This window comes from Silene latifolia, unplaced genomic scaffold (genome assembly GCF_048544455.1).
Source record: "Silene latifolia isolate original U9 population unplaced genomic scaffold, ASM4854445v1 scaffold_70, whole genome shotgun sequence".
NCBI lineage: Eukaryota > Viridiplantae > Streptophyta > Magnoliopsida > Caryophyllales > Caryophyllaceae > Silene > Silene latifolia.
Genome location: NW_027413609.1, coordinates 4101346 through 4115745, shown reverse-complemented (window position 1 = coordinate 4115745; position 14400 = coordinate 4101346). Strand labels below are relative to the sequence as shown.

Below are 14400 nucleotides of genomic sequence, written 5' to 3'. Positions count from 1 at the left end.
ACTTACAGTAGTTGATCTATTCTAGACTTCTAGGCAGTTACTAAGAATTTAAGATGAGAACATTGATTTTACAAGTCAGTTGATCATTAAATCTGAAATTTTCAAGTACTGCTCGCGAGTGGCGGCAACTAACTGAGGCAATTGGAGAAAGGAGGTTATTAATCATTTTAGCTGGAATTGGTTCATTTCAAGGCATCCAATCCTAGGTTACTTCTCTTGCTCATTCATTTAGAATAACAAATTGTGGTACATGAATCTCTACAAAAACTTACCTAAAAGCCTACTTAAGTTGATATACATTTCATGCAAAGCTTATGGATGTTTAACTCACGGAGGTAGCCAACCTGACACCTGTTTGAGACCAAGGAAACCTAATAATCCAAGTAACGGGTTGACTACCTCCACTGGTAAAACAAACCACAATTATTATCCCAAGTTCCTAATGATGATTACGATAGAGCTAAAGACGGGAAAAAATATTGACAGAAAAATGAAAGATAGAACAGTAAAACCTCGAGTAATGTCATTGTATCTGAGACAGAGAACCACGTGTCCACTTAGATACCAAATAAGCATAAGAACAAACAAGCCGCTTCTTGAATCCCCTGAGATCTAATGTCACATTCTGGTTGTCCAAGTATATCCTTATAGTCTACTCCCATCCCTTCTGATTTACAACATTAAGGTCGGTTAACACATGGTCTTCCATGTCATAGTCCTTATATAATGAGCTCTCCCTTGGAAGTATTTTATAGCCAATGTACTTGAGACCAAACTGCACAACCGGTTCTCCATAATAAGCTTCAGCAGCCAATCAGATCCAAGAGGTACCACTTGGATGAACAAATGCCCCAGTTTGAGAAAAAGAAAATGTGTCATAGTTTCACCCATGCACACCAATCGTCACATGACTTCTTTTAAGTGCCCCTATACATCTTCGCTTATGGTTTCACAACTTTGGCCCTACTGATAAGTATAATAATAACTACATAAGCAAAAGAAAAAAACCCGATAAACTGACTAAACTACCCATTCATGTACAAGCCAAAAATACTCAAATATCATAAATCATATTACAAAGGGGTTAATGTATCACAACTTTATTAAATGAAAAATATGAAGCCAATGGCCAAGCCATGATATGGCAAGTAGAATATAATGGTTACAAGTCAGGAAATATGCATTCAAACGTAAGCCTACATTTGAGTAAAGCTTATGTAACCAAAAAAAAAAAAACTTTTGAGTAAAGCTTGGTGAGCTTGTACTCAAAATTCCCAGGACCAGGACCATCAAGAAGCACTTTCTCAAACATTTAGTTACTTAAACGCCAGCCTACATTAGGAAACTTTGAGTACTCAAAATGTATAGTTACTAAACGAACCTGAATGACATAAAGTAATCAGAAATTTAGGTGTAATTCGAGGTCTAATCCAAGCCCCCAATTTGGAAAACCCTATTAATGAATGTCTGTTATTATAACAAAATAAGCATAATAGACCGAAATCAGAAGCAAATCAAATTGACCAACTCAAAAAAAATTCAAGCTAACTTTCAACAGAATGATTCACTATCTATGTAATCCCAAATTAATCAAGTCATAAAAAGCTAGAATCAACCTTGAACAGATCACTAAGCTTTCGATTTTAAGGCCAGAGTGAATAACTTAATTAAATAAACAAGGGTACGTTTAATTTTAATCTACAAAAGGCATAATTAGCTATAATTAACCTTTACAAAAGGACCAATTAGTATCCCAACTTGAGGGTGCGTGGTTCCCAACTTTAATGGGTATCAGATGGAGCAACCTAATCAAATAAATCAGTGCATGTCTAAGGAAAGTCAGAGGAACAACCCACCTTCCGATCAGTGCCACCACGAGGATCACCAAAACAGGGCCAAGCCAACCAACCTATACAAAGCACAAGTTAACATCAGACCGTCTGAATTCAGAAATAGCTTGCGAAACTAAAAATCACAATCTTGAAAGCACCAACCAATAAAGCCAAACTGTACATCAATAAGAACAAACAGAACATGGCTAAGATAGACCGACAAGAAAACTTGCATCTTAATTAGCTAAAAAAGGACCCAGCAAGTGTTGCATATTAATAAGCTCATTAAGAACCCAAAAAGGGAGGGCACATGATTCTTGACATTAATAGCGGTCAAAGGGAGTAACGTAACTAAATAAACAAGGGCACGTTTAAGATAGTTTGAGGAAAACCGTACATCCTAACCACCCTAAATACCATACATCTTTGTTTATAGCTCAGATACGGAGTTCAACTCTGTTTTCATTCTAGTTCAATACCAAATTAGACCACACAGATTAAAAAATAAACACCCAGAAACTTGGCATGAAACCGTCAAAAGTTCGAGTTAGTATAACAAAATAAGCATAAACAGACTGAAATTGGAAGTGGGAACATTCGGATAAAAAAATTATTAGCAAATAAAAGAAATTAAATTGTAAACTGAAATGGAACGAAGAGAATGAAACTGACCCGTAATCACCAACTCTTCACTGTCACTAACCACTTCCAGCCACTGTGGATGTTGTCACCTGTAACAACGACCCCCGATATCTACCCACTGCCACCAATCAATAACGATGAGCACATTAAAAATAAGAACTAAAAAAAAAAACTAAGAACCCAAAACACCCAAATCAATGCAAGAAAGAGAGAAAATGAAGGGTAAACAAATGGAAAAAGAGGAAAGAAGAAAGGGTAAATGAAGACGTAAAACCGAAATTGAAAGTGTGAATATTCGGTAAAAAAATGATTAGGAAACAAAAGAAATTAAAGTGTAAACTGAAATCAAACGAGGAGAATGAAACTGACCCGCAATCACCAACTCTCCACTGTTACTAACTACTTTCAGCCACCGCAAATGTCGTCACCTTAACCCACGACCCCCGATACCTAGCCACTGTGACCAATCAATAACGATGATCGCATAAAAATAAGAACCCAAAAAAATAAGAACCAAAACACCCTAATTAATCCAAGAAAGAGAAGGAAAAATGGAAAAAAAAAGGAAAGAAGAAATAGGAAGGGACGGAGTAAACAGATGGAAAAGAAAAATGTACAGGAAAGGAAAGAAGAAAGAAGACAAGACTGAATAAACAAAGGAACATTAAGATCAAGTAAGAAATTATCCAATACTTGAACCACAGCTTCATAAAGGAGATATAGAACAAAAAAAACTGAGACGACCCCAGCATGCTGGGAACATCAAGATCAATTAATCGATCAATCAAATATAGAAATCGCAATACATGAACAACTAACAGTCTAACACAACGAAAAATGTATTAAAACACTAATCAAGAAACCGAATCAGTAAATGAAAAAGGAATAAATTAGAAGATGAAATTATCCAGATCTGAAAAACACAATACATGAACAATTATTAAAACACTAATAAAAAAATCGAAAACAGTAAATGAAAATAGAAGAAATTGGCAAACGAAATCAACCAGGTCTGAAAAACGCAATATATGAACAATTAACGCAAATGAAAACGTATTAAAACACTAACCAAGCAATCAAACTAAATCAATGAAAATCGATATAATCAGCAAATACATTAACATCTATCACAACCAAAAAAACGCATTAAAACACTAATCAAGCAACCGAAAACAGTAAATTAAGAAATGAAATTACCCAGATCCGAAGATGCAACCAGCTGCACCGAAGAAATTCCAGATCAACAACCTCTTTTAAAGTCGTACCCAGATACTATGATTGTAGAAGTGAGTAAATTAATTGTAGAAGTGAGGAACAAATTAAGCTATGGGAAGCGATTGAAGAAAGAAGTGAGCAGAAAGGAGAAGGCAAATGTTGTTGATGGTGATGAAGGGTAATAGCAGGCCAAAGATTGAAGAAACAAATAGAAATAGGAAAGTAGAAAGAGGAAAGTAGAAAGTATTGTTCATCACGTGAGACGCACAGGAGTTACTGCTCTACTGTTCAATGAAATATTTTCCAAGGTACATAATGAAGGAAGAAGGTATAGAGAATGAAGAAAGAGAAAGATAATGATAGAGAAACAGATGAGCGAGAAAGAGAAAAGCAGCAGAGAAATAAAGCAAATAAAAAATATGTTTAGGGTGAGTGAGCAGTGTCCCATGTGCAAGGGAGGCTCCTGTTACTGCTATACTGTAGCTAAGGCAATATTTTCCAAAGTTCATACATTTAGAAGGGTCTTAGATTTGGGTTTTTTTATTGGGGGTTTGAGAGAAGAGAGGAGTAAAATGTGTGAGATGAGAAAGAAATGGGTGGGTGCAAAACAAATATATAGTAAATTAGTGATTAATTAGGGTGGATTAGTGAGTGTGTGGGAGAGAGTGTTAATTAGCCTTTTAATCACCTTTGGGTGGGTTCATCTCATCCCTCCATCTCCCTCCATCTAATGGCTCATAATAGAACTTATGGACTTAATATATATATACATGGACTCACTTGATCTCTTCTCTCTCTCTCTCTCTCTCTCTCTCTATATATATATATATATATATATATATATATATATATATATATATATATATATATATATATATATGTATATATTATGCATAAACGATCTACCTAGAGACTACGTTCCTTGCCGAAATCAGGGAACTGGTTTGAAGGTGATGTGTCATCAACCGTCTTCTCAAGTGCCATCCCCTTTTCGGTCTCATTCACCTAAATTAAACCATTGTTATTACCTTTGCATCGCTTGCACGTGTTTAATTCTGCCTTTATTAGTAATTAATAAAAAGGGGCTAGTGTCAATAAAGCTAAGACGCGATTCAGTGAAATGTAATAAAGACATGCATATTTACCTTATCGGCTTCAGGTGAAACCTCTTCAGCTTCACGTGTGATCACAACAGCAGCAGCTAGCTTCACCTCCTGATAAGCTTCACGTGTAGCAACAACAGAAGCTACCCGATCTTTCTGAATGGTTACTCCCTCCTCATGTTCTACCAACACCGTGTTGTCTACCTCCTGAACAGGTAACACGACCTTTTGTTGCACCTTACCCTCTTTAATGATATCCTCCATCATCTTTAATTCTTCTTCAGAAGGCTTGCAACCAGAATTCATTTTTAGTATCACCGACGCCAATAACTAAACTTGCGTGCAAACAATAATGTATTATTGGTTTAAAACACCATGTGAAGTTAAGTGAAAATATATAATTATAAATAATAATTTTCACCGTCTGATCCGTATATTTCCCAGCCTTCTTCTTCTTTTTCATCTTCTTCGGTGAAGTTATCCCATAATATTTTGTGACTCCAACATGTAATGGGACGCCCCTCAATCGACCTGGTTGTTCGGGGCAGCCGGTCGCTCCAAAATGAACGTCATTAGGTCCGCTGGGAATAAAAGTCCCTTCTTAAACATCCTTCAGTATATTCTCCTTTTAAATAAATTAAAGTACAAAATATATACAAACATAATAATTGGATAGTCGTAGAATTAAACAATATATAAACAAGTAAACTCGTCTTATAATATATTGAAATACCTACTGTTTTAGCAAGAATTTACACGGAAGTAATGTCTTGCCAGGGGTTTATTTTGCAGGGTGACCTAACTCAATTAATAATGCGTGACTAGTACGACAAATAAGCAAAGAATGAACAATGTAATGTAAGACAAAGATTTATACGTGGAAAACCCTGGGAATTAGGGAAATAACCACGGGCACCAAGCCAAGAGAGATTGTTACTATCTTTTAGTGAGTCCTGACAGGGAATTTGTATGTTAGGCTGATAATAAAGTATAAGAGCTAAATAGAATTGCTTAGAGTGATTAAAATAAAATGAGGGTAAGTGAGTGAATAGTAAATGATCATTTTCCTTTCTCCTCCTTGATATTTATAGTAGCTCTATTTAGTCTCCAATGGTCTTCCTAACATTCATTGGAACGTTCCTAGGTAATAGGCCCTGTGCCCTATTTACCCGGAGGCAGGTAAATGACTTCCCTAAACTGCCCGCCTTTATCTCTGTCTGGTTGACTACTCTATACTCGTTGTAGGTTTTGTTGAATAAGTCCTCCGTGTATGCAGGAACCTCTTTGTTGTACTTTGGCTGTTGCCTGACTCGTTCTAGTAGTGCCTAATATATGGTTGGTGTGTTATTCCTTCAGGTCTGGCCAAGGTAGATGGCTTGACCTTCCTTTCCCTCATGGCTGGCACCTGTCTGAGTATTATATGCTTTGTGCTGAGTTGCTTCCGTCCAGGCTAGACTTGGTATTTCTTTACCTGACATTTCTCTGATCAGTCAGGACAAATCTTTCCCCAAAAATTGCCCCTTATCTCCTTATTTCCATTGCATCTGACCAGGAATGAGAAGATAAAAATTTGGGCCAGGCATAAATGTTAGAACTTTTACCAGAAAAGAGTTTGAGCCTCTTTCAACTTCCTAACGGCTAATGCCCATTAAATGGGGTAGGTTCATCAAACCCTAGGATAGTCATGATTAAACTCATCCACTTCGATTATCCGTTGGCTTTTTTTTGCGGCCATAAATTGCTTTGAGCTGTCATTTGATCTCATACTTTTATTCTTCAATTCTCCAAACTTTCTTTCTCTCTTATCTAATTTTTTGCATGGCAAGAATTCCTGTTTCATTAATCTTTACACTAAATCAAGAAAAAATGGCCTGTGGAAGAAGAAGAACTGCTGCACCAAAGACTGCTAAGGCTGAACAGCCTCCGGTGGTGGTAGATGTCCCTGAAGTCATCCCTGAGGATTAGGTTGTTGAAATTTCTGCCCCTGCAGAAATTCTGGCTATTACGCACAAGGGCGTTAGTTTTGCCCCTGTGAAGTTGTTGTATGCTTTATTCCCTGAGGCCAATCAACTCAAACCTTCTTTTGAACATTTGTTGAAGGGCAGAGGTCTAATTCCTTCTGATGCTGAGGTTTGGGTCCCTGAAAGTGGTCCAGTCAGGGCTAACTGGTGCAGTCCTAGTTGGTTTTGTATCTTTGAATGGGCATTCAAGAGGGGTTGCAAACTTCCCTTTACTCTATTTATGGTTGACATTATCAGGGCCATTAAGGTTGATCCTTTCCAACTCATGCCAATGGTTTAGAAGATTGTTCAATCCGTTGAACATCTATGTGCCAAGCATAATTTGGTGATCACTCTTGAAGACTTCAAGAACGTTTATCACCTGAAGAGTAATACTACTGGCCGCTTCAACTTTTGAGTCAGGGCGAAGATGGATCATCTGATAACCAACTTTGATTCAGGCGATGATAAGGGCTGGGCCACAATCTATATGTTTATCAAGGCAGATTCTGTTACCCCTTTTCTGGGTTATCTCAGTTACCCGACTGTGGAGGGTGGTAAGTTCTCTTTTATGCGTACAATTCAAATTATAATAATATATAAATCTTATTTTTAATGTAAACATACTTGCGTTGTGCCATAGTGGTTGACTGGGTTTGTCACCCTGATGCCGAGGGGTCAGCAGACCGTATTGAAGCATTTATGGCCCTTTCAGAGGAGGAAAGGAAATTGCCTGCTTGTCTTGGTCAAGAGCCCCTCCCTCGATTCAAGAAGGCTAAGCTGAGTACTTATAAGGCTGCTAAAAGTGCTAAGGCTTCAGGGGACTCAACATCAGGAAGTAAGTTTTTTTTCCCTGTGTAAATTTTCATGCCTGAGCATATGTTAGTATTGCTGATGTAGGATTTCGTCGTGTAGCTACCAGGGCTTCTGCGAAGATTGCTAGCTTTGGCCTCTCTATGGTGAAAGCAAAGGTTTTCCAGATTACAGGGGAGAAGTGTCAAAATAGTGAGGCTACAGGCAATGATTGTACACTTTAAATCCATGTTCCTGCTCATCAGGCTCAATTGGTGTCTCCTCCGCAGATTGTGGTTGATATTGATGAATCTAGGCAGGTTGGCAAGTGAAAGAGGTAGGATGAGATCTCTGAAGAAGTTGGTGCTGTTGGTGAAGGTGTGAGCGAGGTCAGGGAGGTCAAGGCTAGGCTTGCTGACGTACAGTTTGGCAAGGAACAAATCCAGGCTCACTCCTTCTTGGTTGATGATCCTTACTATAAGTATCAGGCTGGGGAAATGTCTGCTCAGGCAGTAGCTGCTATGTACCATTCCTGGAACTATGCTGCCAACTTGGTTATTATGCTGCAGGAGGGTATAATTCTTTTCCCTTAGTTTTATTTTTGCTCGTTTGTTTTCTGGCCTGGTCTTGCCTGATTCGTGACTTCCTTGTAGAAAGTAAATGACATGCTAAAGGGTGCCTGTGAATTGAAATCTTCAAATGCCAATAATGATACCTTGGACTGGGAGGTGCAGTGCCTAAAGAAGGATGCTGAACCTTTGAAGACTGACTTAGAAGTGTTGAAAAGAGAGAATGAGTCTTTGAAGAAGGAGAATGAGGCAGGCAAGGCAAGATTGGTTATTGAAACATCTAAGTTGGGATCTGCTCAAAATGTTGTAACATCCATCCAGGCTAAACTTGCTACAGTCCAGGACTAGTTGAAGGCTGAAAAGCAGCCTATGCAGGATCTCTTGAAGGCAAATGAGGAGCTGGCTGTTGAAAGGGATACGATTCAGAGCAGGTATAAGGATGTTGCCTTGTATTTCTTTGGCAAGGGCCGTGTTGATACTATGAATGAACCTGTGGAACTCGGGCCATACTGAAACATGGAGCAAGAGATGAGTGACCTTACTGCTACCTATCCCGACCTTTGCAAGATGCATGCTGATGATGAGGTCGATTCTCCTCCAACTAAAGATAAGAGCGGTGAGGATAATAAGGATGAGGATGATAAAGAGGAAGAGGGAGCCGATCAAATATAAGTTCTACTACTGTCTCCAAGGCAGTTTGATGGTTTTATTTAGGATATCCTTTTTTGGCCTATCCAAGGGGGGATGTTCCCTGGATAAACTTTGAATTTCGTTCTAGTTGGTATTTATACCATCCAGGGGGGATGTTCCCCGGAAAAACTTTGTCCTTGCTTTTCTCTTAGTGCAATTGAAGTTGCTTTGTGGTTCCCATTGTGTGCTTGGTCTGGTTAGATAATACCTCTTGAAATAATGCAATTTGAAGTATTTGTTAAGATAATGCCTGTCAGGAGGGCTTATGGCCCTCAATCTTTTCAGGGATTTGTGGCTCTTAGCCTATCTGGAGGGCTTTTTTAGGTAAGAGGGATAGTTGCCTGTCAGGAGGTCTTATGGCCCTCAACTTGTCAGGAGGGCTTAAGATAAGTAGTTTGGATTTATCTCACCATCATACCTGTCTTTCATACTGAGCTCAGTGTTTATGTGTTTTTTAGATGTGGCAAAAATGCCAAGGTTTGTGAAGCACATCTGGGATGCTGTTCAGCTTAGGTGGAGTGGCCCTCAATCCAGAATATTTGTTTAAGCATGCAAGTATAATGATCTAGATAGTTGCAGGAAAAGCGTAAAATAAGTTTTCAGGATTTAACATGGTAATTTGAGACATATAGTGAAAATTGTAACTATGACAGGCAATTGCAACTAGCAGGAAATCACATAGAAAGAACATGGATCATTTTATTTAGGAGAGTTACACATAGAATCATGCCAGGTAAGAGATAGGGTTGACAGTCTTACCTGGTTCAGGCATAAAATTTTACCTGGTTCAGGCATAAAATAAATGGGTTATACATGAAAGAGTTTTAAGTGGGAGATATTCCAGGATCTGGGGATCATTTCTCCATCTAGGGTCTGTTGCCTGTAGGCTCCCTACCCTACTATTGAGTCAATCAGGTAAGGTACTTTCCATGTAGGGGTAAGTTTGCCGGCATTCTTGTCTTTTGTATTTGGGACGACTTTTCATAGGACTAATTCCCCTTCCTTGAATACTCTGATGTTCACATTTTTATTATAGCTTATGGCTACCGTTTGTTGGTAGGAGGCTATTTTGATCTTTGCTGCATCTCTCAGCTCTTCAGCCAGGGTCAGGCTTTCTTGCATAAGTGGCTGGTTTTCCTCCACGGTATTCAGGCTGCACCTAGTAGTTGGTGCATGGATTTCTGCTGGAATCATTGCTTCACAGCCATAAACTAGGGAGTAAGGTGTCTGGCCTGTTGATGTTTTAGGTGTAGTTCTGTTAGCCTAGAGGACTAAAGGGAGTTCATCAGCCCATCTGCCTTTTTTCTTTAGCTTTTTCTTCAGGAAACTAATTACCACTTTATTGCTAGATTCAGCATGGCCGTTGGCTTTTGGATAGCCTGGTGTGGAGGTCACCAGATGAATATTCCACTATGCACAGAAGGCCATTGTTCTTTTTCCCACAAATTGAGTGTCGTTGTCACAAACTATTTCTGAGGGGATGCCATATCTACATATGATGTTTCACTTGATAAATGATGACACGTGCGTTTTATATAGTCTTCTTGAGCCTTTATTGCACGTATTTCTATGCGATTCTCGTAGTATTATGTTACAAATGTCCCCCATATAGTCTACTTTGGTTTGCTTTGCTTTATTTGCAGGAATGTACCAAAGAAGACAGAATCGAGCCTCTTTACTGTCCCTTAGCTTGTATTTATGGAGATGGAAGATTTGGAGCGGAATTACTACTGCCTCGAGAAGCGTGAAGTCATATCGGAAGCAATTCAACGTTCAAACGAGCTGGCTAAGTGGTAGATGACTCGATCGAAGACTGGCTATTCGATCGGGTAGATTGGCTGTGACATGACCTCGATCGAGAACCTGCTATTCTCGATTGAGAGGTGCTATTTCGGAGGTCCTCGATCGAGTACTCTGGCTGTTCGATCGAGAGGTTTTGCTGGAATAGTGTTCGATCGAGGAGTCTGAAAGTACTCGATCGAGCACTTTGCTATTTTACGCGAGATTTTATCGCGAGAACTTATTTATTTTGTTAAGTGCATGTTTAATAAATATCTTTCCTATATAAAGGAAAGACGTCATTAGGTTTAGGTTATCTTTTAACCATCTTTGAATCTCATACTTTACTCTTAATTACTCAGTAGACATTTTCCCTTGTGACGTTGCTTTGTTCTTTACATTCCGGATTTAAACTTTTGTAATCTTTCTTACTCTCTTCATTTAATTTAATTCTCTTTTGTACTCTTAATTTCTTGTTCTTAATTTCTGTTTTAATTAGTATTATTATTGGTTTATGTTATTTCAACTTAATAATCTCTATATTATGTCTTCTATTTTATCTATCGTTGTTTGTTTCACTATAAATATGCGTAGCTAAATCCCTTATTGCTGGGATTAGGAGAGCCATGATAGTAAAGGAATAATGTTATAATTAGATTAGGAGGTTTATATGTGAGAATTGATTCATAGCAATTTAATTGTAATTGTTTAGGAGAGTGCACGCTTCTAAATTAATTTATCCGGTTAATTTCATACCTAGATCGGAAGATTGGAATGAATAGACCTGTTATGAACAATAGACTACACTAATGAGGGCGAAAGCTAAGTTAGTAGTTTTTTAGGGCAGATAGCGGACCGGAAGGACCTTTCCTTTACCCTTCTCACATTAGACCGACTGACCTTACCTTTAGCAGAATTGTTTGATATCATGGTGAACCGACATCCTGGCATTTCTCTCTTTATTTGATTAATCTCTATTTCGACTTTTTCTTTTTATTGTTCTCTCTCTGCTTTATTTTCAGTTCAGTAGTTTAGAAATCAAATCAAACACCCCCCATTTTGTGACCGTGACGGACTAAGTGACAAGTAGATACAATAGCCTCCCTGTGGAGTACGATACCCGACTTACCTCTACTATATTAGTTAGAGCCGGTTGGTTTATTTTTGATAAGGTTGCGACAGCTGTGTCAAATTTTGGCGCCGTTGCCGGGGAGGCAATTAGCCTATTTGCAAGTTCAATTTAGTTTGTTTTTAGTCTCAAGGAATTTTTAATTCCTTGAGGCAGTTCTTATTCTTTTTCTTTCTTAGTTTTGTGTATGCTCAGGTCCAACAGGTCGGAATTAGTACCAGCTGATCCTGAACCGGGGCGGACTTTTCACCGTAGATAGAACTTGTTTAGAAAGAATCATCAAGAGGAAGTCTTGAGTACTCTTAAACCTATTCTAGAGAATTTTACGTTTGTGGAAGATTAGTATTTAGAGGAAGACATTTCTATTTCTACCACCAAATCTGCGAAGATGCCTAATATTGCCAGTCATTTCGAGCCGATAGCTGAATCTATTCCGAAAGGTTTCAAGCTTTCGACTAATGATGAGGGGAATACCTTTGATATTCGGCCCTGTTACATTAATCTAGTGGAAAGGAACCTATACAGAGCAGTAGCTGGCGAGGATCCGAGGAAGCATATGGAGGTCTTCACGGATTATTGTTCTACCATTCCCGCTACTAAGGGAGTGACACAAGAGAAGATAAAGGAAGTCCTATTTCCTTTTTCTTTTACTAATGGAGCCCGAGACTGGTTTTGGATAGGATTGCAGCTGGGATTAATGATTGGGAGACCTTGGCTCTTGCCTTCTACAAAAGATACTTCCCTCCGCAGAGAACTAACGCATTGAGAGGGCAGATTACGAGTTTCAAGCAAACTCCGACTGAGAATTTGTATGAAGTATGGGGTCGGTTTAAGAAGTTGGTTCGGTTTAAGAAGTTGGTTCGGTCTGTCCCACATCACGGGTTTAGCCAGTGGTTTTTGTGTAACGAGTTCTACAATGGGTTGTATGATGACCATCGCGCTATTTTAGATGCCGCAGCCAATGGTCGATTTCAGAAGAACATTGATGATGATAAGCGCTGGAGAATTATAGAAGAGATGGCTACCCATTGTGGTGAATATGAGAATCCTAGAAGTGGTACTAGAATGGTTTCTACAGATAATAGTGCACTTGATGCTCAACTAGAAGCCATGAATGCCAGATTTGATAAGTTCGAGTTACAGGCCGCGGGAAACCAACAGACGGTTCACTTGTTGACTAAACAAGAGACCGTCTAGTGTGAGAGATGTGGCAAAAATGGTCATACTGCAGTGGAGTGCTTAGCTGAGAAGGAGCAAGTCTATGCCTTTTAACAATATAGGTAAGGAGGCTCCTATTACAACAACCAAGCTAAATTTCATCCTAATTTGAGATGAACTAGTTAAAATGTTTTGAATCCTACACCTCCACCGCAGCAGCAACAAGCTTACGTACCGCTGCATCGAAATCAACAACAAGGCTCTCAAAAACCTCCTTCTTTCCCACCGCTACAACAAGGTGCCGCTTCTAGTGGCATAAGTGATATAGCCGAGTTGAAGTCAATGGTGCAATCATTGAACATTCAATTGCAGAAAATTGACCAAGCGAAAGATGCTTCAATTAAGTCACTTGAGTCCCAGATGGCTCAACTAGCTGCTAATCAAGCTCAAGAGAACCGGCTCATTTACCATCACAACCTCACAAGAAACCACATGAGACGGTGAATCTGATCAATCTGAGGAGTGGCCTTTCTTATGAGGGACCCAAAATGTCGACTGAAAATGCTGGATTTACAGACCCAAAAGTTGAAGTTGCTGTACATGAACAGTCGTCTTTTGACAAAAAAGTGCTGAATTCGTGAAATGTCCTCGATCGACTGATTTCTGGAGGTCGATCGAGGGATTATGCTGAAAAGGTTCTCGATCAAGGGAATGAAAGTGCTCGATCGAGCACTGAGGAAAAGAAAGATCTCGATCGAGAGGATCAAAGTGCTCGATCGACCATTATTGCTGAGAAAAGTCCTCGATTGAGAGGCATTATTGCTCGATCGAGTGATTCTACTGCCGAATGTGACAATTCGTTGTCAAAGATAAATGAAGGCCTAGCTATCCCAATTACGGTCCCATTTTCGAGAAGATTGCAGAGCAAGAATATTTAGCAGCAATTCAGTAAGTTTGTCGAAATTGTGAAAAGTCTTTATGTTTCTATACCATTTGCTGAGTTATTAACCCAGGTATCCTCGTATATGAAATTTAATAAAGACATTTTAGCGCGTAGGAGGCATATTAATGACCATGAGACTATGGCTTTGACTGAAGCGGGCACTACCCTGATTCAAAATAAGACCCCATCTAAGTTGTCTGACCCGGGTAGTTTCTCTATACCATGTCACATTGGGACTCATTTAATTGATAATGCTTTGCGCGATTTGGGAGCTAGCGTTAGTGTTTTACCATTGTCTCTTGCTAAGAGGCTTGGTTTAACAAAATTTCATTGTACCAATATGACCGTACATATGGTCGATCGTACTGTATCACTGCTTTTAGGTGTCTTAGAGGACATACCTATCTAGATCTAGAAGTTCTTTAATCCCGTCGACTTCGTAGTCTTAGATATCCCCGAAGACTCTTATAATCCTATCATTTTAGGACGACCATTCCTATATACCGCTCGTGCAGTAATAGATGTCGGGGGCAGACTTTGACTTTTCA

At 39.0% G+C, this 14400-nt stretch overlaps 1 long non-coding RNA gene across 1 annotated transcript; it reads right to left on the bottom strand.

The window, feature by feature from the left end:
- Positions 1 to 207: 207 nt before the first annotated feature.
- Positions 208 to 2596, bottom strand: LOC141640003 (uncharacterized). Its single transcript, XR_012542798.1, has 3 exons — positions 2505 to 2596; positions 1857 to 1909; positions 208 to 985 (listed from the first exon to the last, which is right to left on the bottom strand). It is a non-coding gene; the product is annotated as an uncharacterized LOC141640003 (long non-coding RNA).
- Positions 2597 to 14400: the final 11804 nt, after the last annotated feature.